The sequence below is a fragment of the Periplaneta americana genome, chromosome 4, assembly GCF_040183065.1.
Source record: "Periplaneta americana isolate PAMFEO1 chromosome 4, P.americana_PAMFEO1_priV1, whole genome shotgun sequence".
NCBI classification, from domain to species: domain Eukaryota; kingdom Metazoa; phylum Arthropoda; class Insecta; order Blattodea; family Blattidae; genus Periplaneta; species Periplaneta americana.
The window spans coordinates 85,620,048-85,647,702 of NC_091120.1; the positions used below are offsets into that span (position 1 = coordinate 85,620,048).

Below are 27,655 nucleotides of genomic sequence, written 5' to 3' on the forward strand. Positions count from 1 at the left end.
AATATGTCTATGTTTATGTCTCCAACAATAATATGGTTGTGACAACCTTCTAAATTGGATAAATACTGCTCTAAATTGTCTATAAAATCATTTTTATTGTTTTTAGGGGATCTATAAATGGCGGTGGAAAAAATTTCACTCTTTTCAATCTTAATCTTAAAATGAAATGAATTACAGTGCTCAATTTCAGCTTCTATTACACTAATATCAATGCTATTTTTAAAGTATATTACTATTCCATCGCATTTATTGTATTTATTAACTTTTACCAATTTATTGTATCCATTAATATCATAGCCAAAATCGTGATATAACCAAGTTTCCGTTAAAATGATAATGTCAAAATCATGAGTGAAGCTTTGTAATAATACACATAATTCCAGGAAATTTCTGTTTATGCTACGTATGTTTAAATGAATAAATTTGAAATCATGAAACGAGTTACAAATGTAATTGTTGCAAGAGGTGATATCGTTAAAGACAGTTGTTTTTAAATCATTATTGTCACAGTATAAATTAAGTTGTTCTAAATGACCGTTTACTTCCATTATTGCAAGTAATATTACAAAGCATTACTACAATTAGCATGACAGTTTTTTTTTTAATTTATTTGTGAATTGTAATTATTATTGGGTACTGAATTCACAGTCTTTCTAAGTCAGAGACAGAATTTATTTTACTTACAGAACTGCTTTCATTTTCACGTACAAAGATATTACAATCCTTGGTCCATACAAACTTGTATCCCTTCATCTTGGCGATGTCCCTGGTTTTACGCAGCAGATCTCTAGTAGCCACGGTCAAATGGTCTGCTGCAGTGAATCTCCCTAGTCCCGCATGGTTTGGAAGCCGTTGTAGAGGGATTCCTGGACCATCACCTTCCTTCTTCGACTCCACCTTGTAGCACTGAAGCCAGGCATCCCGGCTGCACCTTTTGGAGAATTGGATGACAATAGGTCTGATTTTCCCCGGTGATCCTGATGGTAATCTGTGGGCCACGCTGACATCATTGACTAAAAGGAGTTGGGTATTGCTTGCTCGTTTATAACTATAGCTAATTGGAATATTAACATTTGGTTGAATTTTGAGTTGTGGGTTTTTAGCATTATTTTGAATTTAATTCTACCCAGTAGCGAAGCATGACAAAACTTTTGGGTAAGCTGGGCTGAAGGCATAATGATCTAGGCTGTGCTTTGTGTCGCTAAAAGGTAAACGAAACGCGGAAATGCTCCTGTCTTTAATTAACTAAATTCTAAATTGATCTTGTCCATTCTTCGAAAATGTTTGGGAACGCTCAGCTTACCTGCCTACCCTGAAGCTTCGCCACTGATCCTATCCCAAATCAGAGAGTAAGCGTAGGCTTCTTGGGGAAGAGAGTATTGCACTTTGTATATCTAATTTAGTATGACTGCTATTTTGAGAAAAAGGAAACTATCCATGGTCAGATATATGAAGTTATTGTAAAAGTGAGCAATAAAGATGTAAGCCTAGAGCAATTGATAATGCCTAAATCTCATTCAGTTGAAAGGATTTCAGTATACACAGATATGTTTTTGTGGTTGCTATTAAATTGATTTGACTACAATCCAAAAACAAGGATGGATATGTACGACAGTATGAGGCACTTTGTCGCTTCCTCAATGCAACCTGCAAGATAGTTGTCAGATAATTTTCTGGACAGTTGCTCATCTTTATCACTAATTATTACCGTAAAATAATAATAATCATCATTAACATTCAAACTTCAGACAGGATTTTTCTGACCTGGCCTGTCCTGTGGATCCCAAGATGCCCCTGATCTTTCCAACACTGTCTTGGTCTCCCCAGGTCTTGATGTCCTCATGGTTGCTATGCAAAGGATGAATGTGGGAGATAATCTTTCTTTATCCTGTGGATGTCACTCCAATTTTTCTGATATTGAATGATATCAGCCGCTATATTTAAAATATAATATATCCTGAATATTCTCATTTCTTTGCCTGTTCAGCCTAGTGTATGCCAATAATGGTTATAAAAATAGAAAAGTAAAATTCATAACTTTATTTATAAACGTTCTACATGAGATGTTATATCATTTAGGGTTTTCTGGATTAAAACATGCCTCCTCCTATGCTTTTTGTCTTGTACACTTTTTGTATCTCTAAATTTTCTAACAACACTGTGCAGGGTTAGTATACATGAGAAATATAAACACTTGCTATTATAAAAATAAACCAGGAAACATTCATTCAAATCACACACTCACCACAAACTAAATTATTGCTTGTACTGACTGCCAGAATCAGCAGGGAAGTTAACTCTTTCATAGATATTATGTAGGTGCATTTGTTTACGATTAAATGAAACAGACTCACTGTATAAACGAAATGGATCTAATAGAGTGGAAACTATAATAATTGCATTCGATTCCTTTCATTAGAATCAGAATTATCTTTAATAGGCATTCTAATCAATTGCTTTTCCTGACATTGCACCTCAAAACATTTTAGTTTTAATGACTATTTCATATTTTTTTCTAACGGCAACGACATTATTATGGACATAAGATAAAATAAAATTTCACCAAGTCATGTATTTGCTAGAATAAATACAATTATGTGTTCTTAATTGTGAAAGAATGAATGTTTGTGGTCGCAGGTGAAATACATTTCATGATAGTGCACTTATTTTAATGCTACCTCATACACATGTTCAAATGTCTGCACTACTGTCAGAATTTAAAAATGTTGCCTTCTTATAAGTCTTCAAATGCTTTTGCAGATGAATATGTTCATATAGAATTAATAAAATTGTAAGAGATTACATTTTAGATGTATTTTCTGCACTTTTAAAATATATAGTAGATGTATAAATGTCGACTTGTGAAAGATTTCAAAATTGAGACCAAAATGTTGAAAAAGATATTTTCTTACTCAAAATCTAAATATAAATGTATACATAGGTTTTTCTTCACTTTTAGCAACATAGACTGAAGTGGAGTTTTCCATTAGTAGGTAAGGAATTCCAGATTTAATGCTACAGTGGTGATAATAATAATAATAAATACTTTTATATTAAGTACTGAAGCAAAAGTGCATTTCATATTAATGCAGGTATCATGTTGAATTGCATTACATTGATTCTTGTATCTTTATGACTGTTGATTTTTTTTTTGCACCACCGTCCTGAAAACAATTATGTTCCTTCTCCCCTTTATAGTGAAGTCATTGCAAGGAAATAATAGCGTACTGTGTTACAAAAATCTGATACATTTATAGAAAAACGTAGATGAAAAATATTTATAGTGCCAACAGCAAAGAATATGGTTTTGGAATACTGATATTGTGCAATTCTTTAAGTGACAGAAAACTTCATTGGATTTACTGTTTTGTGTGCTTCATTCTAATATGTTAAAATAGGTTGTTTAAATTTCAGCTTTAGATGAGAACATCCACTTATGAATGAGTTGTTAATACCAACAATGTAATTTAATTTGTGTGCTTGAGTGTATGTGTGAAATTGTTTGTGTTTAACAGTATTGTGTAAAGTGTGTGACATATTTTTATCTTTTTATCAGTGTTCATTCTCTTCACAGTTTATATCGGAATATAAACCTGAACTATGTTGAAAAGATTATCTATTAATCGGCATAACTAAATGACTTGTATTTATTCTTCATTCACTTCTGAATATTAATCAAAATATGTATGTGAGGGGATATTGTGAGACTTTGAGATCAAACCTGTTGGTGGAGTAAGGATAACAGTTTACCAAAATTGGGTTAAGATGGAAAGTTTAGAACACCAGCCATACAAATGTTATATTTATAGATTACACATTTAACTATATACTTCTTACAAAAAAAAAGTTAAAACTCTTTTGTTCTAAATGTAACTTCACCTTTTCATTCTTATTCATTGCATTCATACTTTTCCACGTAATATTAGACATAGGTATGTAAGTTTTTTTTCTATATTTAAATAATACCTTGCTAAAGTTACTACAGTGCATTCGTAGCTTGGCCAGACCATTCCGTGGCAGCCTTGGACTGGGTGAAGATTGGCGCGCCTGCCGCCAGAGTTACACATAAACGACTGGCAAGGCATGGGTACGGAACACTAACTACTCTACTAACATTAGGCTTACCTGCATCACAACAGATGTTGAAAGTGATGACCTTCAACTCGAACACATTCCTTATATCTCCAAAAACAGTTCTGGTTCACTCGCAGAAGTTCACGTTGACTGATTGCCTGAATTTCTGTCATGTTGTTGTCTTTCTATTCTTGTAACGTGTGCGGATTTGATGTGTACACTTATTCTTTAACGTTCCCCATAAATAAAAATCGCATAGAGATAGGTCAGGGGAACGAGGTGGCCATAATCCTCGACTAATTATTCTTTCACCAAACACACTTCGCAATTCATGCATAGAATTCGCAGCAGTGTGTGCTGTAGCTGGATCCTGCTGAAACCAGCAACTCAATCGTTCATTTCTTGTTTGTTGCAGAAAAGAAATTATTTAAAATTTAAGTTACATAAATGTGTGAATGAACTGTTGTGTCGAAAAATTTGGGACCGATAATTCTACTCACACTCACTGCACACCAAACCCCAACCTTTGCAGCGTGGTGAGGAACTTCATGAATAATATGGGGATTTTCGGTAGCCCAGTATCTATTGTTCTGAGTAGAAACGTGACCGCGAAGATGAAACCACACTTCATCAGTGAAGAATGTTGTTGTTGTTTTCTAATGCCAGGCGTTTGACAAAGTCATTTGACCTCTTGCACTCCAATATTTTTCAAAGATATTATCATGACCAGCCACTGAAGCACAGATTTTGAGGTGTTCCGAAGAAGAATGTTAACCTTCCTATTGTGTTCGAAACTTTGTCACACATGTTGTGAATGGGTTAGTTTGACCCAGGATTTGAAAATTGGATATAATAGTAAAACATCTTCTTTTATTTAAGCCTTGGTTCAAAAAAAGCAAAAAATGTCCTATTTTCCAATGTATGGACACAAAATAATTACCAATTTAGTCTATGCAAATGTTGCAATAGGCCTAAAATATTTGCATGATCTTGGCAGAGGAACGCTTTACACCTATTGCATTTTTGATAGTAATTTGGCCTTTCTTCGGTCTACATTCCTTTTTGTTGCACTTTCTCCTGAACTCGTTCCTGGAACATTTTCCAAACTTAGTTTTATCTTCTGTTCTTGTCATCCTTTTTTCCCCGCATTGCTTGTGTGAATTGTAGGCCTAGTCCAATTCTTCAGGAACACTCTTCATCTGCACAATTTATTTGGATTGTATTCGCATGAACATGTAATACATAAGCACTTATTCCTGTAATATCGAGTACATTATAAAACACACAATCAGAACATCTTTTGGTACTCCTTTTGCAAGAGTAGGTAATGGCACGTTTATCCGTGATGTCAATTCTTCCCTTCGTTTTGTTGTAATGTAATATGATTTCAGGCTTTCTGTGCTCTTCTGAAGATAGACTGCAGTCATGATGCACTGTGGACAGCAAAATCACTGATTTATTCTTCCAAGATACATACTACACCACAGTTACACCGGGCTCAAATCCGAAAATGGTTGGACACCCTGGTCTCGTGCAGTTCAGCTGCATATCTTATTGTTTTTTTTTCTCAGAGTTCTGACTAACGTTAGATTCCTCTTGAGAAGTTCCTCGGCCAAAATATAATAATCTGTGGTGCTACAGCCCACGAAGGGCCAAGACCGATCAGCCGGCTGCTGGCCTCACGGCCACATGCCGAAGCAGAGGTGGACGATCATCCAACCAGAATGGAGATATCGTGTGGTTAGCATGATGAACTCCCCAGCCGTTATAGCTGGTTTGCGTAACCGGATTTTGCTACCTATCAAAGCTCTCCAAGTGCATCACGATGCTGGGTGGGCACCGGTCCCATACAGTGGCCGAAATTTCATGAGAAAATTTATTTCCCCATGAGGACTCGAACCAGTGCGCATTCTGTAATGCGAGTCCTAGGCAAAATGCTTTAGAACACGATGCCACGGCATGGGACCGGCCAAAATATAGCCGGTAAAAAAATTGTCCGTGGTGATGTTTTGACCAGTTTTCAATGCTACCAACATTTCTTCCTTGGTTTGTTTCTCGTGGCCCACTTTCTGGCTTTGCTTTGCACACTTCTGCTGCACAAACATATTATGCTGTTTTTACATCACAATTTTATACCATACTTCCCTCTGGATTTTGAAAGTGTGTACTGGCGGAAGGGACATTTATCTCAAAGATGTAGAAAAAAGATATAATAGCAGCCTATTTATCATGATGTCATCTAACTGGTCGTACTGATTTGTTGTCAAACCTGAGAAACCTCCTAGTAGTATGGAAAAATTGAAGTGATACTGTTGCACAGAAAACAGGTCTACCATACAGACTGTCCCACAGTTCTTGAAGTGATTATCCAGCAGATCTGTACATACTGGCTAATATCAGTGTGAGTGAGTGAGTGTGAGAGTACGAGAGAGTGAGTATGAGTATGAGAGAGTGTGTAAGAGTGTGAGAGAGTGAGTATGAGAGAGTGTGAGAGTGAGAATGTGTAAGAGTGTGAGAGTGTGTAAGAGTGTGTGTGAGAGAGTGTAAGAGTGTGTGTGAGAGAGTGTGTGAGTGTGTGTGAGAGAGTTTGAGTGTGTGAGAGTGTGTGTCGGAATCCTACAAGAGTACGTAACTCATAATTAAAATCAAAATCCGTGACTGGGTCTAAATGACCCAAACACAATAAATGTGTCAAAGTGAAATATGTGACGAAGTACTATATTTTTGTGGATAAAAGTAATAGGAAATATTCTTATGATGTTTTTTAGGATTACTCAAAGCTCTGTCACATCATCGCTGTTTCTGTGGGTTTTGTGTTAATTTTAGTAAATGCAATGGGTTATTTAGACCCATTCACAATAGGAAGGTTAAAGGTGGGTCCACGTCGCCATTATGAATGGACTGCACAAACCAATTGCAATAATTAACCCTACTTACAGGGTCATGTGGTTGTAAAGCATGAACTACAGTTACCCTTTACGGCTTAAGTTTCAGAAATTTCGTTGCGACAAAAGCTGATGTCTTGGAAATGTTAACCTCATGTTTTAAACGTCGCAGTGATTTGCAGGCTGAGTGCTAAAACTGGGCCCCTACTTCATTAAGCTTCTCTTCTATCAGTACATGATGTTGTTGAACACGTTTCTTGTTCGAAAAAGATTCTGTACATCTGACTTTATTGACAAGGTCATGAATAGTTGACCTGCTAGGAATTCGAACACCTGCAAACCGATGTTCAAATTCTCTTCATCACCTTCTTGCAGAAGAGTATTTCACATATGCATCATAGAGAAAAATACGTTGTTCTAAAGTGTACTTAACCATTATTAATAGACACTTAACCACCACAAGACAACACAGTTTTACTCACAACGCGCACAGACGTCTTTCCCTCACAACAGATCCAACTCGACTGACTGGCGCGTTAGCAGTAGCTACAGCACTACTCTGGCGGCAGACGTGCCAATCTTCACCCAGTCCAAGGCCGCCACGGAATGGTCCGGCCGAGCTACGAACGCACTGTACAATTGCCACCTTCTAGGAGAAACAATTCTAAGATTTTGCTTATTTGCATGAATAACTATCCTCTTCCCTCTGCTCAGTCCTCGACTCATGGAACATAAAAAAAAGAATCTATTATTTTCACAGAGTTTATTTCATATGAACTCACCTGTCTTAAGCAAAATTTAATATTATATCAGCTTATTGAAATGGTCTCAAATATCTCGCAAATTAATCTTCACTGGAATATGATTTTTCTTTGGTGTGGAATCTGTGGTAAGGATAGGAAGGTTAATTATGAACAGGAAGTGTCATTGTTTGTCAGTTTTAAAATATAGTCAATGACAGAACATGACGGCCTTTCCTCATACCACTCTATTACACTCTCATTTATGATTTCACTCGTTATTTACTTTGACGTAGAGTGTATGAGTGCTATAAGAAGGGAGTGTCGTCCAAAGTGGAAATACTTACAAAAATAATGCAGGGGTGAGTATTATGACCTTCCTTCCAGGAGAGAAGGCTGTTATATTTTGTCACGAAGTATGTAAATCTTAAACCTATAATCTTCAAAAGAAATCTAAAATATTTCTCTTCTGAAAGAACTCACTATTCAGATATAATATTTTAAATTTTATTGTAATTTATGGGATTTTAGCCTTTCACTGTGATTGTGTTCCAATGCAGACTTTTAGGTATTCCACTGTGTGTTTGAAATTTACATCTCGTTACCATTGGACAACAACAATAACAACTTACGATCTCCAGTGTGCCAGAACTGTGTTCAGGTTTCATCTTCAGTGCAATAGTAAGACCTATAGGATCACCTACTCTGCTGAGCCTGTTATACCTGGCTACTACAAACAACTGAGCAAGGGGTTACCCATGCTTCCCAGTGGCATGTGGTGATATGTTAGACCATGTAAGTAATTAAAAAAATATAGGCTATATATATGTGTTTGTACCACAGTTTTCTGAATGACATACTGCGTAGTCCAGAAACTTAAGGGGATATTAAGTACCTATTTACATATTTAAACAGTTTGGCACAAAATCACCCATGACAGTCTGTTCCACGGTATATCAGCATTGTGTTAATACAGTAATCCAGTGTCTCCTGAAGTATGGTGTTTATTTCACTCATAATACAGAGGGTGGAGGCAGATAAAGGTAAACACATCTAACCTGTTAAAAGTATATAAAATCTCATGCAGCCACCATCTGTTGTGCTCATGTGCTGACCACGTTTGTGTACTATCACCCGGCAGTGTAGTTTCCACTTAAGGAGGCTCCTCCTGAGATGAGCGAGGGAAATATCTTGCCACACTTCTCTACAAGTTTTCCATAGGGGCCTCCAACTAGAAAGGCTTCTCTACAGTAGACCAAAGCCACAGAAAGGAATCATCTATATTCCAGTTTCAGCTTCTATTTGGCGATAGAATAGCAGCGATGATTTTGCAGTATGACTGAATGCCTTTCCATATGAATGTATATTTTATTAGGATCTCTGTCATAAACCCATGGGATATCTTGAATGTACAATGATCTCAACACCTCCTCTTGGAAGTAAACTGCATTGACCTTAGCTCTGCTGGCCATTCTCTTAATTTTCAGCTGAGCCCGGGAGCAATAACCAGCCACCACCATAAGGCCTTTAGAAAACTTTTCCTCACATTGTCATGAAATTAGAGCGGCCTTTTTTTTTTCCACGTTTCTGATAAAATATGGCTTGAGACTTATTGGTATCATCAAGATAGATCCATGCTTCACCACCCATTGTCATCTGTTGCCTATGAGATGCTGTTCATAGAGCTTTCTTGCATTCGCAAACTATTCTTTGTCTGTGTTTCCTGGATAAGCGGTGATCACGTGTTTTGTGTCACCTTTGTAAATTTAGATTATGTGTCCGACAATTTGAGTCTTTCTTCTAGAATGCTTCTTTGGGTTGGAGGACTTCCTCTCAGAACTTCAGAACTCATTTCCTTGATTATGCTGGGGTTGAGAGAGGGTTGAATTCTTCTTCTTTTAATTTTTTCCAGCCACCCTCTTCAGGGGCCTGACTATGAGTCTCAACTCTCACACTTTAGTGTGCAAACACAGGGTGCATGCTAAACTCGTTTACTTTTATCTGCCCCAATCCTCCGTATAATAGGAATCAGCGAGGTATTATTTTTATAGTAATTCATTGTCTCCTAAGTATGGTGTTTGTTTCACCCCTAATATAATAGGGATCAGTGATGTGTTATTACAATAATCCAGTGCTGCCTAATGTATGGTGTTCGTTACATCCCTAATTTAATAGGAAAATTTTAAATTGTCAGTGGTCCGGTGAGGTTTGTCATACCCCTTAGATAATGTTTTCATGATTTTCTAAGAGATGACACAAGTTACAAACTTGGCGTTCAGTATACCTTTCAAGTTAAGCTTTTACTTTCGATTGTTGTGTTCTGATTCAATTTGCTTTGAAAGTTTGTTAGTAGTGCAGATTTAAACTTAGTAGGGTGTCTGAAACCCCACCGGACCACTAGTGTAACAACTTAATTTTTTGAAGGTAACATTTTAATAGTTTTTAGTTCTTAGAAGAATGCCTGAACTATAGTTATATGACTCATTATAACCTTTCCGTTAACATCATTTCCTATAGATATCTTATGAGGAGTATAGTGGGAGAAATATTAGTCTTCTAAATGAGGTTCTGAACGAACCTGGTCTGAATGTTTCTGGATGAGAAATTGAAGATGTAAATGCTCATGTTACAGTCAGCACAACAGTGATACGGAAAGACGGTGAGATTCATGTGAACGAGGAAGATAATTCTAATTCATTTTATATGAGTCAAGATCAAGCTAAGAAATGGCGAAATCAATCTCCTCCCCTGAATGTTCGCACTCGAGGCCATTATATTGTTACTCATCTTCCTGGAGTGAAGGGAAATTCAAGAAATTGTTTTACTCCTTTTGAGTGCTTGCAGTTCTTTCTTATCCCAAATATTATAGAACAAATAGTAAGCACTAATTCTCGCATTGCACGAGAGATGGAAAATTTTGGGGAATCATGTAAACACAGTAAAAAAGAGAGACAAAAATGAAATATTGGCATTATTAGGACTGTTGTACTTTGCGGTAGTCTATAAATCAAGCCATCAAAGTTTAGAAGATCTCACTGACAGTACAGCCATCGAAATATTTCGAATCACCATGTCTCTATCCTGATTCCGTTTCCTGCTCTGCTGTTTGATAATGCTAGTACCAGACAAGAATGCAAAGTTCAGGAGAAATTAGTGCCAGTAAGAGAAATGTTTGAAAATTTTAATGAGAATTTAATATCACATTACTCTCCAGGGGCATGTTACCATAGACGAGCAACTACTAGTTTTCAGAGGAAGATGCTCTTTTCGATTACTGTATATATTCCAAGCAAACCAGCCAAGTATGGCATCAAAGTCTTTGCACTTGTAGATGCCAGAAACTTCTATGTTTTGAAGTTCTAAGTATACGTAGGTAGTTCACCAGTTATCCATTAGCTTCGAAACTATTGAAGGACCACAAACTTACAGTTGTTGGTACAGTAAGAGAGAGAATAAGAAAGAAATCCTTTCTGAATTTCTTCAGTCTAGCAACATTCTTTCCAGCAAGTTTGGCTTCCAACAAGGTATGACACTGGTATTATATACACCTAAGAAGGGAAAGGTAGTACTTTTGTTATCTTCAATGCATCACAATGTTGCTGTAGACGCTGATACTGGTGAGAAGAAAAAACTGGAAACCATAACCATGTACAGTCATACGAAAGGTGAAGTAGATACAGTAGATAAAATATGTTCTTACTACAATGTCACCAGAAATAGCAGAAGATGGTTCATGAAAGTGTTTGTTGAGCTTATGAATTTAGCAGCTATAAACTCACGGGTAGTGTATCAAGAAAATTCAAGAAATAGTATCATGTGTAGGTCATTTCCGAAGGAAATTTCTCTCAAGCTAATGAAAGGTCAACTTCAGGAACGAGGTACCTGCTCCTCTTTACCTATAGAATTACGAACAAAAGTAAAAGAGCAGCATGTTTAGGAAATGAAGCTTCTGCCACTAAACAAACCGCCACTAAACTAGTTCGTTGTTCTCACTACTCCAGAAGTAAAGATTGCAGAACAAAAGTGAGGTGCCAAAATTGTCATGTCTCAATCTGTACTGAACATGTGGTTCCCTATTGTAAGAACTGTACAGAAGAAAACAGAGTACGTAAAGAAGAAGAAGAAGAATGAAGGATAATACGAAATAGTAAAACTTTTATTACCTTAAGTTAATTTTGAAAAAAAAAAAAGGAATGTGAGTTTCTTTGGTGTGAAAGACTGAATATTGTACGACTGAAAACAAAACAATAATTGACACTGTGTGAATCGAATTTGTGTTACGAATTATGGTTTTGTTTGTACTATATTATTTTCAAGAAGATGTGACTTCAGTAAAGTGTGTAGCATACTTAACTTGTTAGAAAATAAACTGAAGTCGTAGAAAAGTATATTAATTCTCAAAATATTTATTTGTAACTAGAAGGCCATATTTTTCACTATTTATTGAGGGGGGGAAAGGGGAGGAAGAGAGAGACTCTCCCCTGCCAATGCTTACCCATTTCACTTACGTGATTCTGGTTCCGCATATTGCGAAGAGGTGACAGGACTGTGACCCATTTTCAAGTTGCAGACCACTTTGGTGGGCCACGCTGTGCAAGATGTGTATCTGTGTAAAGTTATGTCATATACTGGGGTGGGAGACTGTATGTGAAAGTGTTTGTGTAAGTGTAGTGTAGGAAATGGGTGAGAATGATGATGAAGATGAAGGGAGAAGGGGAAATCCAGTGCTGGCACATAGTCTATTGGTGTCGAATGGCACCAAGGGGGCTGCCAGGCTTAATGTCCCCATCCAACAGACGAATCATTATCAACAGTGACATGTCTTCTCTTCATATGGATGTGGAGAGATTTGGGATTTAACCCAGACATATTGGTGCACAGCCTAGTGATTAGAAGTTGTGCACCTCCACCTCTCCTAGTCCTGAGGTAGAAATTGTACACGAAGAGTGTATATAGTAGTATATTATGTCTATAGGCTTTTGATTGTAGACACACTAGTTAGGTTCTTCCAAAAAGCACAAACGTATTAAAAAATAAGCTTAAGGTCTTTACTAGCAGACAGTAGTATAATAAGCTTGCTGCTTGTTAGAGTTATAGTTTGTTATATTTCAGTACCGGTAAGTGCTCAGTGCGTAATGGTATGCAATGAATTACAGTATTTGGTAGTGAAAATGCAGTGAACTACAGAGCCCGTTCAGTGAGTTTTAGTGATCGAGTAATGAGTGCAGTTAAAGTATAGTGATTAGAAAATGTACAGAGTGTATTAAAAATGTTAGTAGTGAAGAGTGTATATAATAGTATAACATATCTTTTATAGGATTTTGATTGTATATTCTCTTGTTCGTTCTCTTGCTGTCATTCACTTGATTTGTTTATATTTCTAACCTATATTTCTGTAGCTTTTCTGCCAGCATGTCTTGTCTTTATATATCTGTATTTTTCCTATAACTTCCATGGGGAGAAAATCCATTTGTAGTTAATGAAATATATTCATTCAATAAGGTTACTGCTCCAGAAAACTGACCATTTTTTTTTTTTTTTTTTTTGATAAGTTCAAAGTGGAACAATTGCCATGAATCTGACAACTTTTGGAGGGACAAAGTGGGATGGTAAAATTCTGACAGTTTTAAAAATTAAGAATCTAAATTTCAGCACAAATCACTTACAAATTTATAAAATATTATAGTTATGCACTTATAATTTAGACTTTCAAGAATTAATTTTGATTCACTCATAGACCTACTTGATACTATTTAACAGTTGTGAAGAGAAGTTAATTTTAACACAGAGCACAGAAGTATAACAAATATAATTTGTAATGAAACTTACTCTCACAATTGAAATATCACTTTGATTCACAAACATGCTTGTCGTTTGATATAATTTTTTTAACAATTGTGAAGACAATTTCAAAAAGTCATGGAATTCTAAACAATCCTGTGAAAAATTAAACTTAGTTATTAATAAAGCTTTGAGAGTATCTACTTTTAGATGACATTTCTCAGATGTTCAGATTCTGTTCATATGGGAGAAAACCCTTTCAACAGAAGCATGTGTTCCAGGAATAGAAAAAATATACTGTGCCATTAGAGAGAATTGATTGTGTCTGACATTATTTTCCTTAAAGTGAAGGAACATCTTCAACGTTTGTCTGCTGGAACTGCCTTGTCATTCCAAATTGACACATATCTAATCAAAGAGGAAAATTGATCAAAAAGTTCTGTGTCATGTTCATTGTCAAAAAAATTCCTGTTTTGCAACAAAGTCACTCTTTTCTCCACATCATACCATTTACGAACACTTTTCATTGAAGTCCACTGAAAATTACTTAAATCATTTAAATGTCTGGACTACTATTCTACAGAAGTTATATAGAATGATTCTGCTACTTCTTCAATATCTTTTTTTTACTTGTTAAACCACCGTCTTCAAGTGAATTTACCTGCATCCTTCTTATGTTGAAGAAACTTTTCTGCCATTTTGTCACACAGATTTATTTTCAGTTCTTTCATAACTTCTACTGCAGAAATCTGGTCACCTTCTATCTTCAGTACCACCTTGTGGAATGTACTAGCTTGTGTGAAAACAAACTTCGACCATACCTCTGAAAATGAATCTTAGAAAAAACTTTCCAAAATCACTGGACACTTTGTTTGGCTAAGAAAGTAGGACCTCAATCTTTGGTACATGTCCAGAATCCTTTTCACTGCTGGCATGAGTGCCAACCACCTGGTTTTACTATACTCAAGGATTTGCTTATAATCTATGGACACAAATTCACTAAACTTTCAGCTCTTCAATTCTTACTGTGTAGCTATAAAAATAAAAGTACACCTTCACAATTACACTCTCCAAGTCAATAGGTAGACATTCAAAAGCCGACTTTATTGCATTATGCGTACCACACCCTATTCCAAATAATTCCATGCCCAAAAAACTGTTCAGTTTTCTAAAAGTATTATTCACTCCTTTTTGTGCTGTACCCCCAAAGTTACTGTTTGTGTTGTCACCGTAAAATCCAATAACCTTACTTGTAAGATTGTTCTTCACCAGCACTTCACTCAAATATTTCATAAGATGTCCGAGGTTTCACCAGTAGTTCTAGCAATTTCACTTCAGCTCCAGTGTAGAGATCATAAAATCGAACTATGATAGAAAACAGCTTTATATTTCTGTGGTTCGACATATCAGTTGACACAGAAAAACAATGTGTATTCCCCAGTTGCTGCTTCACTTGTTCAGAGGAAGGTGCAATTACTTCAGTAATAATTCGTTCACATTTTGCCTGAGCACATCTAAATTTGGGCTCAAAACATTTTCGAACAGTTTCGAAGTGGAGTCATGTGAGCGAAAATTCTGGTTTTCTTTTGTTGTATGAAAAACCCATGTGACTTCAGAAGCTGCAATTTCTGTCTTTGTTTGCAAGTGTAGAACTTTTTAAAAAACTTGTTAACACTTTACTTGGACCTGCACTATTTTCAGCGGATTTGTGTTTAATAGATTGCAAATGTTTGAACATGTCATATACACCACCACGTGCAATGCTGAATACTGCACCACAAGTTTGACATTCAGATTTCAATTCCTTTATTTCTTCACTAATTTTCGTTATTTTTCTAATTTTTCTGAACATCACTTTCGGAAATTGTCTTTTTAATAATGAAAGGTTATTTTGTCTCTAAACCCTTATTAAATGTACATTTACGTTTCGGCATTGTGAAGCAATCTGAACAGAGAATAACTAAAAAAGAAACAATTACTAACTCAGATTTCTTAGATTGAATCGTGCTCCTAGACAGAGACAACAAAACTGACATGCAACCGACATGTACAAGAACTGGAAATAGCTGATTTGTTTGTCAGCCGTTGTCAGTGCTGTGGTATTTGGAAACTTGATCTCATTAATTGCGACAAAAATATATGTCTTTCTCTAAAGCGGGACATTTAAGTGTCCCCCGAGATTTTGAGGGGACAGCAGGAGAAAATGCCTAAAAGTGGGACTGTTCTGCCTAATCTGGGACGTCTGGTCAGTTTATGCTACAGTCAGATGTTTTGAATTATAATATATTTCCGCATAATAATAATAATAATAATAATAATAATAATAATAATAATAATAATAATAATATTAATATTAAACTGCCCCCCCCCCCATTGAGGGTAGCCGTTACGGACTCAGTATATCCTCAAAAAAATTATTATACATATGTATAAGTTTCGAGTACAATATTACGGTTTTGGCTTATATCTTTCCTTTAAGACGACCCCTAAACTTTCAACTGTCATGGGAAAAAGTGAGAATGAAAACATTGGTAAATATAATAAAACAATGGGGATCATTAATAAAATCATGAAACCTTCACTAGTACAAAGACACACAAGAATAGGCTTGTATAAAACCTTAGCACAGCCAGTATTAAGCTAGGTAGCGAAGCGTGGACTGTGAAGAATAAAGATGTCAGTAGAATAACAGCAAGTGAGATGAGGTTTATGAGAGCAACAGCTGGATATACTCGCTGGGATCATAAAAAAAATGAGGACATAATGCAAGAACTTCAAATAGAACCCATTATGCAGTTCATCAGCAAATATCAACTTCAGTGGAAGGGTCATCTCGAACGAATGAATTGATGCAGAATTCCAAAAGCACTGTTTCATTACCATCCATATGGCAAAAGATCTCTAGGCCGTCCAAAGAAGAGATGGACTGAAAATTCTAGTTTGAGACCGTAACAGACCACTTGGCCTAATACTTGTTAGGAAGATGATGGTGATGGTGATGGTGATGATGATGATGATGATGATGATGGTGGTAAAATCTTCCGAAAAGTGCGGAATTTCTAGCACTGTCGATGGCACAGAGGATGATTTGTAATACAATACTGATAACGAAGTAGAAACCAGCTCACCACATTCACTCTTTGCCTCGGAATATGAATGTGATGATTTCACAGGATTTTAAATATACAAGCCCTGATCACGTATATATCAGAGTGACCATTCCCATGTTAATGAAATGGCAACATAAAAAGGGAACAACTACCAGAGCCTCCACTGTCGAAAAGTCATTTTTTGGTAACAACCGCTAGATGTAATTACAGTTGCAAGCTATTACACCATGCAATTCCGTAAGGGTTATAATGTGACTTCTTTTGCAGTCACTAGATGGCAGCATAGTGAAATTGAGAAAAGTTGTCTTCAAAGTCCATTAGGCTGATCAATCTGTTATGTGTGATCACATCAGGGATAGAAGTAAGTGATTTGTTGCATTTTATAGTTGTTTTAGTGTAGAATTTTAATGTTTCATTTTTTTTTTAATCTGCCATATAAGACGACCCCTGGTTTTGTGGGTATTTTTTTATGACTCAACTATCGTCTTAACTGCGGAAATATACAGTAATTATCTTTATCATTTGTTCTTGAATATGTCATTTATATTTGTTACTGTTGCTCCAAGATATTTGAATTTTTCCACCTCTTCGAAGGATAAATCTCCAATTTTTTTGTTCCTCGGTATAGTTTATAAAATAGAAGCCATGCCCCCACTTCTTTGACACGTCATTCTCGTCATTCAGTATTTTTCTTTGGTACCATTAAAGGTGTCTAATCCTCTTAACTACCACTTACAAATTAGTTCATGGTTTACAAGATTCATTACCCAGTCCTTGTGATATGTTGTCTATTATTATTATATATCGGACTCCTGTGAACTAGGCTTAAAACCCTCCTCACAGGCACCACATCTATTCATCTATACTCAGTGTTATTCTTAACTTTTAGCACCTAAAATTCCGGGCTCTAGTTATTAGTCAGGAATGTATGTGATGGAGAGGAAAGAAATTGGCCATCCTACCCCATTATCTCCTGGCTTAGTTCCCTCAAGAGTGATGCCTTATTGGTACCACTTATGAGGTTTAAACCTGTTTTTGGACAGCTGATTAAAAAGCAACAACATAACTAAGTTTGTGACTCTTTCCTGACATTGTACATTTTGCACATTCTTTTCAGTGTTGAAATTTTCTCAGCTTATGCACTAGTTTCAGGAATTATTAAAACATTCATACAATTTCACTGCTTCACAATAAACTCTTTATAGATCATTCACTTTGATGTAAAGGAGGAAGTGATTGACGTTCTTACTACTAGAAGATTTATATGCTCTAAAAACTGCCAAAATATGCATGCAACTATACACTAAAAACCTTAGAAATATGCACTAAAAATAAAAAAATATAAGCTGACTGTGGAACACTTTATTGCACTTTTAATGAGAGATTCCGCTAACTTCTAACTGCATCATACTTTTACTTTAGAAAAATTCTGATGATAAATATCAAATAATTTCACTTGGTTAATGCAAGTGCTTTTGCCGTATTTAAATGACAATAAACTGTCTGGTCTTCCATCCAGGTCGTCTGGGTTCGATTCCTGGCCAGGTTGTGATGGAATTCGTGGTGAACAAACTGGAAGTTGCAGAAGGTTTTGATATAGGAAGGGCTTAGGGTTCCAGGACCCTGGGGCTTGTCAGGCTACTCATGATGATTGCATATGGGACCTTGCTTTATCAGGGGTTGAAGCAGGATGGACCATCTGTCAGAGTTAGCTGATCAGGAAAGGCTACTCATCCGCAAACTGGAACCTGGCTCTATCAGGAGCAGAGACAGGATAGCCCATCTGTCCATGTTGGATTCATGATTGCCATGTAGTAGGCTACCTGTCGGACTTTGATGATAATAACATGTGCATTTCTAACAAGTCCAGCCCTTATGAAGCCAAGTGAAAAGGTTTTTTTTTTTTTTTTTTTTGTGTGAAAGAATGTCTTTTCTGTTAATACAAACCTCTATAGTGAAAATGAACATTCAACAGGATGTAACTGGCACAAACTTAAAAAGAAGGACCCCAGAACTTACCCCAGGGTTCATCTGCCCCTTTAACACAGATGCCACTTTCTGTGAATGACTTAGACTGGCACACTGTGATAGATATTTGAGAGAATTTCTCCATACTCCTTTCAGCTCTTCTCTTCAACTAGCGTCAAGGCACCTCATATTGTTCTGATGCATTTCTAATGCTCATGCGCCCAATTTTAACAGCCGTCAGTGCTTAACGTACTTCAGTGAATAATTTATTTTCTCTGCTGGTCTTACCTGCTTTGAATAGGTTGAAGGTATGATCGACTTAACCCTGCAAAGGTGCAAGTTTTCTTAAAATAATAAGTTATAGTACTTACATTTACTAACTGCAAAACTCTTATCCTATTTCAGGATACACACTCAACAAAATGTACTTACGTATTCTTACTGCCTCCTTTTACTGCTGACGATAATTTAGATTGAGTAAGACTTTGTTTTCGTTTAAGAGAAAAAAAGCTGAGAATAATAGTTTTCACTTCAACGGTAATTGTACTGTGTTCCCATTGTTGGTATGTATGGGTTTTTTTTGTTGTCCTTCCTGCTTACTTTTCCAATATCTGGCAGTGCATCCAATGTAACAAAATTGTAACGATTAACTGAGAGACTATATCATTTTCGATAAAAATCGCAAGTGATCGATTGTCCACCCACTGATCGACTTTACCCACTTCGACTACATTCCGAGGCTCTGAGCTCTGTCTTCCTACAACTCCCCCCTCCCATCCTTCATCACATGTCTGAAAAGAGTGTCTGAGTGCCCATTTTATTATTTGTTCAGAAAACTTGGGTTTAAAAGGCTACTACTGATTGTGAAAACTAGCAATGAAAGTGTGAAACTGTTAAATTTTTATTTCATAATAAGAATCACTCAATCAATCAATCAATCTTCTTAATGTTTGCTGACAACATGAGGTCCACTATAGTCCACTTAGTCTTTTCAGTTCTTGTTTTTCATGAGAAATGAGGGGTATTTTGATCGGTGTTCATTATAGATGCCTGTTGCTAGTAGCCAGAGTTGGGATGTAGTCAATATATACTGCAGAGCTGTGTCTTCTGCAACTGGTACTGATGATTTTAATTTACTTCTTTTGTGGTTTATGGATGGACAGTATAGAAGAATGTGTTATTTTTATTGTATACTCATGACAAGATAAAAAAAAATTAGAAGGGACATGTGTCCATGTACTCATTTAATAATGTCCGCCCTTGGTACACTTGCTTCCATTCTCAATTTTTGAGCTGTCAGTATATATTTTTACTTGATTTGTGTGAATGATAAAAATTTTTTAATACTTGTCTTGTATCGTATTGTTTGAATAAAAGACGTGACAGTGATAATAACCATCAAGAAAAATGTAAGTTAGAATATTTTGGTCACATTATGCGTCATCAGGTTTATATGAGTTATTAAATCTTATACTGCAAGAAAATTTTGGCAGCAAGAGAGATCTAGCCAGATCAAGAACATCATGATTAAAGAATGTTATATTAGTCGTTTGCACTGTGTAGCTTTTCTGTGCATTTGTGAATACATCAAGTTTTCTGATAGCAGACATTCAAGTTTTAATAGCACAATTGCAAAGTTTGAACAAGAACATACACTTCCAGTGGATCCCATCATTCTGTGGGATTGAGGGAGATGAACTAGCAAAAAAAGGGGATTCAGATAATAACTACATGTAACCAGTAACTAACCCCTACCATTCCACAAAGTGAAGTTGCATATCAGTAATAAATTTAAAAAAGAAGTGCATCAAGACCTTACTCACTGAAGCAAAGACAAGATATGGAACGTGCTGATTACAGAAAAAGATACTATTGCCAACCAAACAGGAAAGAATCGATAGCAGCATTCAGCATAGCAACACGCCACGAACTTCTAGGAGAACATCTTTATCACTTCTCCATTCTTCCATGAATGGCTTTATGCCGAGTGTCTGGGCACTGAAGTAAATAAATATTGTTGATATATTTTGGTCTAATTCCTGCAGATTCTTGATTATTATGAGACGAAAAGGCTTAGATTCTTTTTGAACTTGAATTTCTCGTGATGCTCATTGGAGAAAACATAAGGGTATATTATTGAATTGCCCATCATTGCAATCTTAAAAGCAAAACATTTAATTGTTGTTCTCTTGTTGGAAGTTGTGGTTCATCTGCTTCAAATTAAATGCTACTGATTGGACTTGATGCGAAAGGATCAGAGAGCAATTCAGACAGCTGAAGACTGAATAGAATCCAGTAATTTCAGAACAGTGGGGCTTGCAGAATTGTTGAGTATTCGCTATAATTTGGTTTTGATCTAATTCCAGCTTTATAGATGTTAATATTACTACGTGGTAATTAGTTTCCGAACTTTTTGTAGATAGGGTTTTCATAACATTAATATTTTTAGGCAATCATCTTTTAAGGCTGTTATTTGTGGGATCCATTTAAATTTTTATTAAAAATGACTCTTAGAATTGAAGGGCTTAGTGGAAGAAGGGGGTATCCGTCAAAAGTATGGTTTTGAGATATTTAGCATTTTGTTAGATTCTCTGTAACTTAAGGAAGATAATAAGAATCACAACGTCTTTTGGGTAATGTGTTAGATAGGTATTGCACTAACTTTCTGCAAATGTAGAGCATAATATCTTGATTATTATTATTATTATTATTATTATTATTATTATTATTATTATTATTATTATTATTATTATTATTATTATTATTATAGGAAAATTTCACTTATGATGTACTATTTTTTACAACAAAGAAAGAAACAAACTTTGAAGGACATTAATCAAAAGATACTTAAATAAGATTCATTTGTTTGTTTGTTTGTTTGTTTGTTTGTTGAGTCAACTGTCTGAAGACAGGTCTGAACCTCATTAGTGATACCAACAAGGCACCACTTATGAGGTAACTAGATCAGGGGTAATGGGTTATGATCACATCCATTATCTGATTTCAAATTTAAATAAAAGTTGTGATGAATTGGAGGTATGAACTTTAATATGGACGATATGTCAGGACGCTAAGCAGCTTTGATGGGCATTCCATTGGGGTTCTTTGGTTCCATAACTGTGCCTGCTATACAGGGTGTTAAAAATATCCAATATTTTAGGAGGTGCTAGTATGCATCAAAAGAAGTAAATAATGTCTAATAAATATAGGTCCTACAACACATAGCCTACTTTCAGAGATCTGAACACTTCTTCATAGGAGGTGCTTAATCTGACATCCATTCATGGCAATGCATTCCTCTGCCCTATGGCGTAAGGAATGACGCACTCTTGAAATTGACCTGGTTCCTTCATGTGTCCCCATAACCAAAAGTCCAGGGGATTTAGGTTTGGGGAACGAGCAGGCCAAAGTGTGGGGCTTCCCCGACCATTGCAGTGGTCCTGAAATGTCAATGTCAGGTGTTCACACACATTGCGGAGAAAATGTGCTGGTGCGCCATCGTGTATGAACCACGTCTGTGTCCCCATAACCAAAAGTCTAGGGGATTTAGGTTTGGGGAACGAGCAGGCCAAGGTGTGAGGCTTCCCCGACCATTGCAGTGGTCCTGAAATGTCAACTTCAGGTGTTCACGCACATTGCAGAGAAAATGTGCTGGTGCGCCATCATATATGAACCACATCTGTGTACCCATAACCAAAAGTCTAGGCGATATAGGTTTGGGGAACGAGCAGGCCAAGGTGTGGGGCTTCTCCGACCATTGCAGTGGTCCTGAAATGTCAACGTCAGGTGTTCACACACATTGCAGAGGAAATGTGCTGGTGCGCCATCATGTGTGAACCACATCTGTGTCCCCATAACCAAAAGTCTAGGCGATATAGGTTTGGGGAACGAGCAGGCCAAGGTGTGGGGCTTTCCCGACCATTGCTGTGGTCCTGAAATGTCAACATCAGGTGTTCACGCACATTGCAGAGAAAATGTGCTGGTGCGCCATCATGTGTAAACCACATCTGTGTCCCCATAACCAAAAGTCTAGGCGATATAGGTTTGGGGAACGAGCAGGCCAAGGTGTGGGACTTCCCCGACCATTGCAGTGGTCCTGAAATGTCAACGTCAGGTGTTCACGCACATTGCAGAGAAAATGTGTTGGTGCACCATTGTGTATGAACCACATCTGTAGTCCTGCTGACATGACACATTCTCCAGCAAAGCTGGCAATAAGTTAATAAGAAAGTCCTAAAAGTCTCTGTGGTAACACGTATGGCCCTATTAATCTTTCACCAAGAGCGCCTGCCCATATGTTGATTGTAAATCGGTGCTGATGCCTCGTTTCTTCAACTGCATGGGGATTTTCATCAGCCCACACATGCTGATTACAAAAATGCACAACAGCATCTCTGCTGAACCCCGCTCATATCCACAACCAGACTTTTGTTTTCAGTATTCCTTGCGACATATCATTATTCCGTGCCAAAGGTGTCAACTACGGTATGATTTTCTGGTAGTCTGCTGTATTGTAGGGCAGAGAAATGCATTGCCATGAATGGACGTCACATTGAGCACCTATTATGAACAAGTGTTCAGATCTCAGAAAGTATGTGTTGTAGGACCCATGTTTAGACATTATTTTCTTATTTTGATGCATATTATCACCTTCTAAAATATTAGACACTTTTTAACACCCTGTATTTGGTGGCTTTTCTTTCCCTGTTGTATGTTAGTGAACACTTTAGCAGACATTACTTTGTCTGTGCATATAATATATTCTTGTCCATTGTTTCGCGCCTTCTTTCTGCTGTTGTCTTTCCATTTTATGGATTTCTTTTCCTCTTTTTGCTATTATTTGTCTTATTTTCACTATTTCGTCACTTACAAAAACATAAGTACGGTCAACATCCGCCATGCTGCTTGGAAACTTATTGTATCAAAGCAGTTCTCCCATTGGTCAGTTAGGTAAACAGCTTGCCATTCAGAACCAAGGTTTCAAAGAACTGTGGGATACCTCCTTATTCCATTCAGAATTCTGATACAACTTACAAAGCCCTTTCATATGTTCATATTTATTTTAAAAAGGGGGTTTCCCTTACTTAAATAGCACATTAAACTAACAGTAGATGGACTCAGCTTTCATTATATGTATTTAGTTCATTTTTTACCAAAATGTGGGATAGCCCCTTATTCCACTAACCCCTTCAATTTTAATTGAATTAACATGTTCTATCTTGTGGGGCTAACTGTATATAGGTGTGATTCAGTAGTTGTTGTTCATTTCTTTGTTTTAAGAGAATTTTAATCCTATACAGCTGGTCCATTCTTAGACAGTTTGAATTTCCCTTTGTCATATTAATATTTCTTCCTGAATAGAAAATCGTAAGATTTGTGAATAAGCATTTGTCCACTGGAAAATTGAGTTTTGAAACGGTTCCATTTATGGTTATTATAAAAAGAATAACTCAAAGAATCCATCCTTGGTGACCACATTTTCTAGTGAGAAATTTTTTGAAATATAACTATTGGCTCTGACTTGGATTTGTTGTTTCTGTAGGAAGTTGCGAGTGAAACATAATTTTTTCTCTAACATTTTGGATAGAAACTTTAATAATATAGTTATGTCAAACAGAGTCATATACTTTGTCAGTGTCCATACTAAGAGCTGTAAAATGGTATTTGTTATTAAAAATATTCCAGACTTCTGATGATCCATCATTGAATGAAATCTACAGAATCTACTTTGAACAGTAACTAAAAAATTTATTTTGTTCTAATATCCATGTAATAGTTTATTAACAATTTTTTTTTACATTAATTTGCATATTGTGCATGTCAGAGTGCTGCATTGGAGTTAAATCGCTCACTTGAACTTGGTCGAGTGTCGCACCCTCGAGTGAGATACGATCAGTCGTGATACACTCATAATAAATAGAAGCACAGTACAAAGTCATCTCACCGACATGTCTTATCTTGTATGGAAGGCGACAGATAAGATACACATATGTTTTGCTCACACGGTAAAAATAAGGCTTTATTTTCGGCATTTATGACAATGTTTAATGGAATAGTGACTGGAACGTACCAAAACAGGAACATGAAGTTATAAATAAAATAGTATGAAAAACTTCGATATACAGAGGAGTGAAAATTATTAGAATAATCTTAATTTTAAAGGTTTTTTAATAGTTCCTTCACAAATATTCATTGAATTGATGAATATTGGTATATAATATTACTATACTGATGTAGGATATATTTACTACTAACAATGCCGGAAAGCATTGTTGTACATTGGTATTTTTCTTATTTTACAATTGTTATGGGAATTCAGAAATTATTATATTATGTTGGCGGAATTGGAAACATAAAAAATTAATTAAGAAATGCTTTAAACAAATTGTTCTTTGCGTTTACATTGTTGTGAAGGTTCAAATGAACGTATACATCTGTTTTGTGCATATAATTTTTTATGTTTCCAATTCCGTCAACATAATATAATAATTTCTGAATTCCCATAATAATTGTAAAATAAGAAAAATACCAATGTACAACAATGCTTTCCGGCATTGTTAGTAGTAAATATATCCTACATCAGTATAGTAATATTATATACCAATATTCATCAATTCAATGAATATTTGTGAAGGAACTATTAAAAAACCTTTAAAATTAAGATTATTCTAATAATTTTCACACCTCTGTACAGTTATTATTGCTAATTAATAATATTATTCAAAATTTGATTTACCACATATATAATATGATAGGTCCATACATAGTGTTCCGCCTATATACTGCGACAATGTAGAAATGTTTTACAAAATATTATTGATATAGCAGTAGATTAATAACAATATTAGTACAGAGATAACGTCACAGAAAATAAAATAAAACGAATAATCATGCTGCACAACTGTTACAGACGCAAAGATTAATACACTAATTATTAGAGATTATTATTATTATTATTATTATTATTATTATTATTATTATTATTATTATTATTACCGGTATTATTATTATTATTATTATTATTATTATTATTAACTAGAAAACTTGATACAGTTCTTGCATTATCGTGATTGTATTCTCTGTTTATAATAATTACATTTACATCCAATAAAATCTATCAGATGTGGCAAAAACAAAATCACTCCTGTGTGGAAAAAAAAAAAAAAAAGACATTTACCTACAACATTTATATTACATTTTAAAGCAAGTTTTGTAGTTGTACTATAGAGAGGTTAGTTAAAACTGCAAAGTTTTGAAATGATAAACATCTGTGATGTTACTACACAGTTCATCACTGTAACAAGAACGAATGTCTAACGCTCGGCTTATACCGTTTGAGGATTTATCGCTCATGACAATTTTACCCATCATGCATTTGCGCTACCTATCGGATTATGCTATGAACTACTTGGCACTCGAGCGAAAATGTCCGATGCAGACCTCTGGTGCATATCATTGTTATTAGACGGAAATTTTCTGGTAGGCAGTGGTCTTTATTTGGTTTAAGAATTGGAATTTAATTTACTAAAGTTGTACAGGGAAGTGACAAATGACACTAAGTCTAAGAATACTAGATTTTTATGTATAGCACTAAGCCTCTATATTTCTTTAGCCTAAAAACATTGTCATTATGTTTTTGCTTTGTGACGATGATGCTTTACATTTATTAATAAAGTAACAATAAGATGGATTAGAAGCAGAAATCAATTATTATTATTATTATTATTATTATTATTATTATTATTATTATTATTATCATTATTATTATTATCATTATTATTATTATCATCATTATTATTATTATTATCATTATTATTATTATTATTATTATTATTATTATTATTATTATTATTATTATTATTATTATTTTTACCGGATCTATAATCTTTATTTATATATATTTTTTTGCCGGCTCTGTGGTCAATGTCATTGACAAAATTAATCTAGGGATGATATGGTATTGTTTTATGAAGTCATATTCCTATGTTTGAAGTGTAAAGATTGATACATTATTGAATTAGAGGCATACATGCATATTTATAGTAATTTGATATTTTATGCAATATATTTGTTACCTGAAGTGAGATATAATTAAGAAATTTATTTAATATGGCAGAAGAAAATTGACTGCTGTCTACCATTTTGTTAACAATGGAACTTAGATTATTTCACTTCATTGTACACTTCCTGTTCATTACATTGGGTTTACAGTCAGCTTCAGGAGTGAGGAGTGTTGAAGATACTTATTTTAGGACATTGGTTCGAACAAAAATTGTTATACTGTAGAAAGTGTTGTTTTTATTTTTGATGTAAAATAACATGCACCAATGTGTAATAAAATGTGTATTCAGCACTTGAGGCAGGCTGTGTATAAAAGGTGCCATTTGTTGCAACTGCAATATATGAAAAGTAGAGTCTAGAATTCGGTATTATAATGTTGAAACGTGGATTGAGGTAGTTGCAGCAGGAAGCAGGTGTGAGTCAAGAAGATTAATGGCAGCAGCAAAAGCACATGACATATTTGATCCATGTCAGATGATATAAGAATTTGGATTAGAACTGTATAGTTTTACACAATGTAGTTCGTGAAATTGAAAAGTATTAGTATGCCATACAAGTTTTGTAAGTCTAAGAATTTAATTATGTGACATACTGTAACATCATCATCCTTCCATGTATTAGTCCTTGAAGAACTGTTACAGTCTGAACGAAACACTGATGTTCTCAAGCTACCTCTTCCTAAAGATATTTTGCCACGTGGGTAATATTGCAATATATACTGCAACATAGTAACGAAATATAACTTTATACTTACACTCTGTTTGTTCATGCCACTCATACTCATACCTGCTTCTAACTCTGTGAAATGTAGTTTTTGTTCCCGAGATATCTATGAAGAATATCTGGTATGGGATTATGTAGTTTAGTAAGTAAACTGAGCATAACAGTTCATAAAATATGTTTGAAATTGCAACATGTATATGTATGTATTTTATAATAATCTCTCCTTTATTTTCGTAGATACCAATCCTTTTAACTTTTGTTCATAACGTATCTCCCATGTACATGTGTATATATTTTTTTGTGTAAAAATGTT

The 27,655-nt window shown here is 35.4% G+C and overlaps 1 protein-coding gene across 1 annotated transcript in view; it reads left to right on the forward strand.

Moving 5' to 3' along the window:
* Nucleotides 1–27,655, forward strand: part of LOC138698011 (coiled-coil domain-containing protein R3HCC1L) — a 97,948-nt gene extending 70,293 nt beyond the window's left edge. Inside the window, exon 9 of the mRNA XM_069823688.1 lies at nucleotides 781–27,655. The gene's annotated coding sequence lies outside the window, so the exon portion shown is untranslated. The remainder of the gene's footprint in view (nucleotides 1–780) is intronic.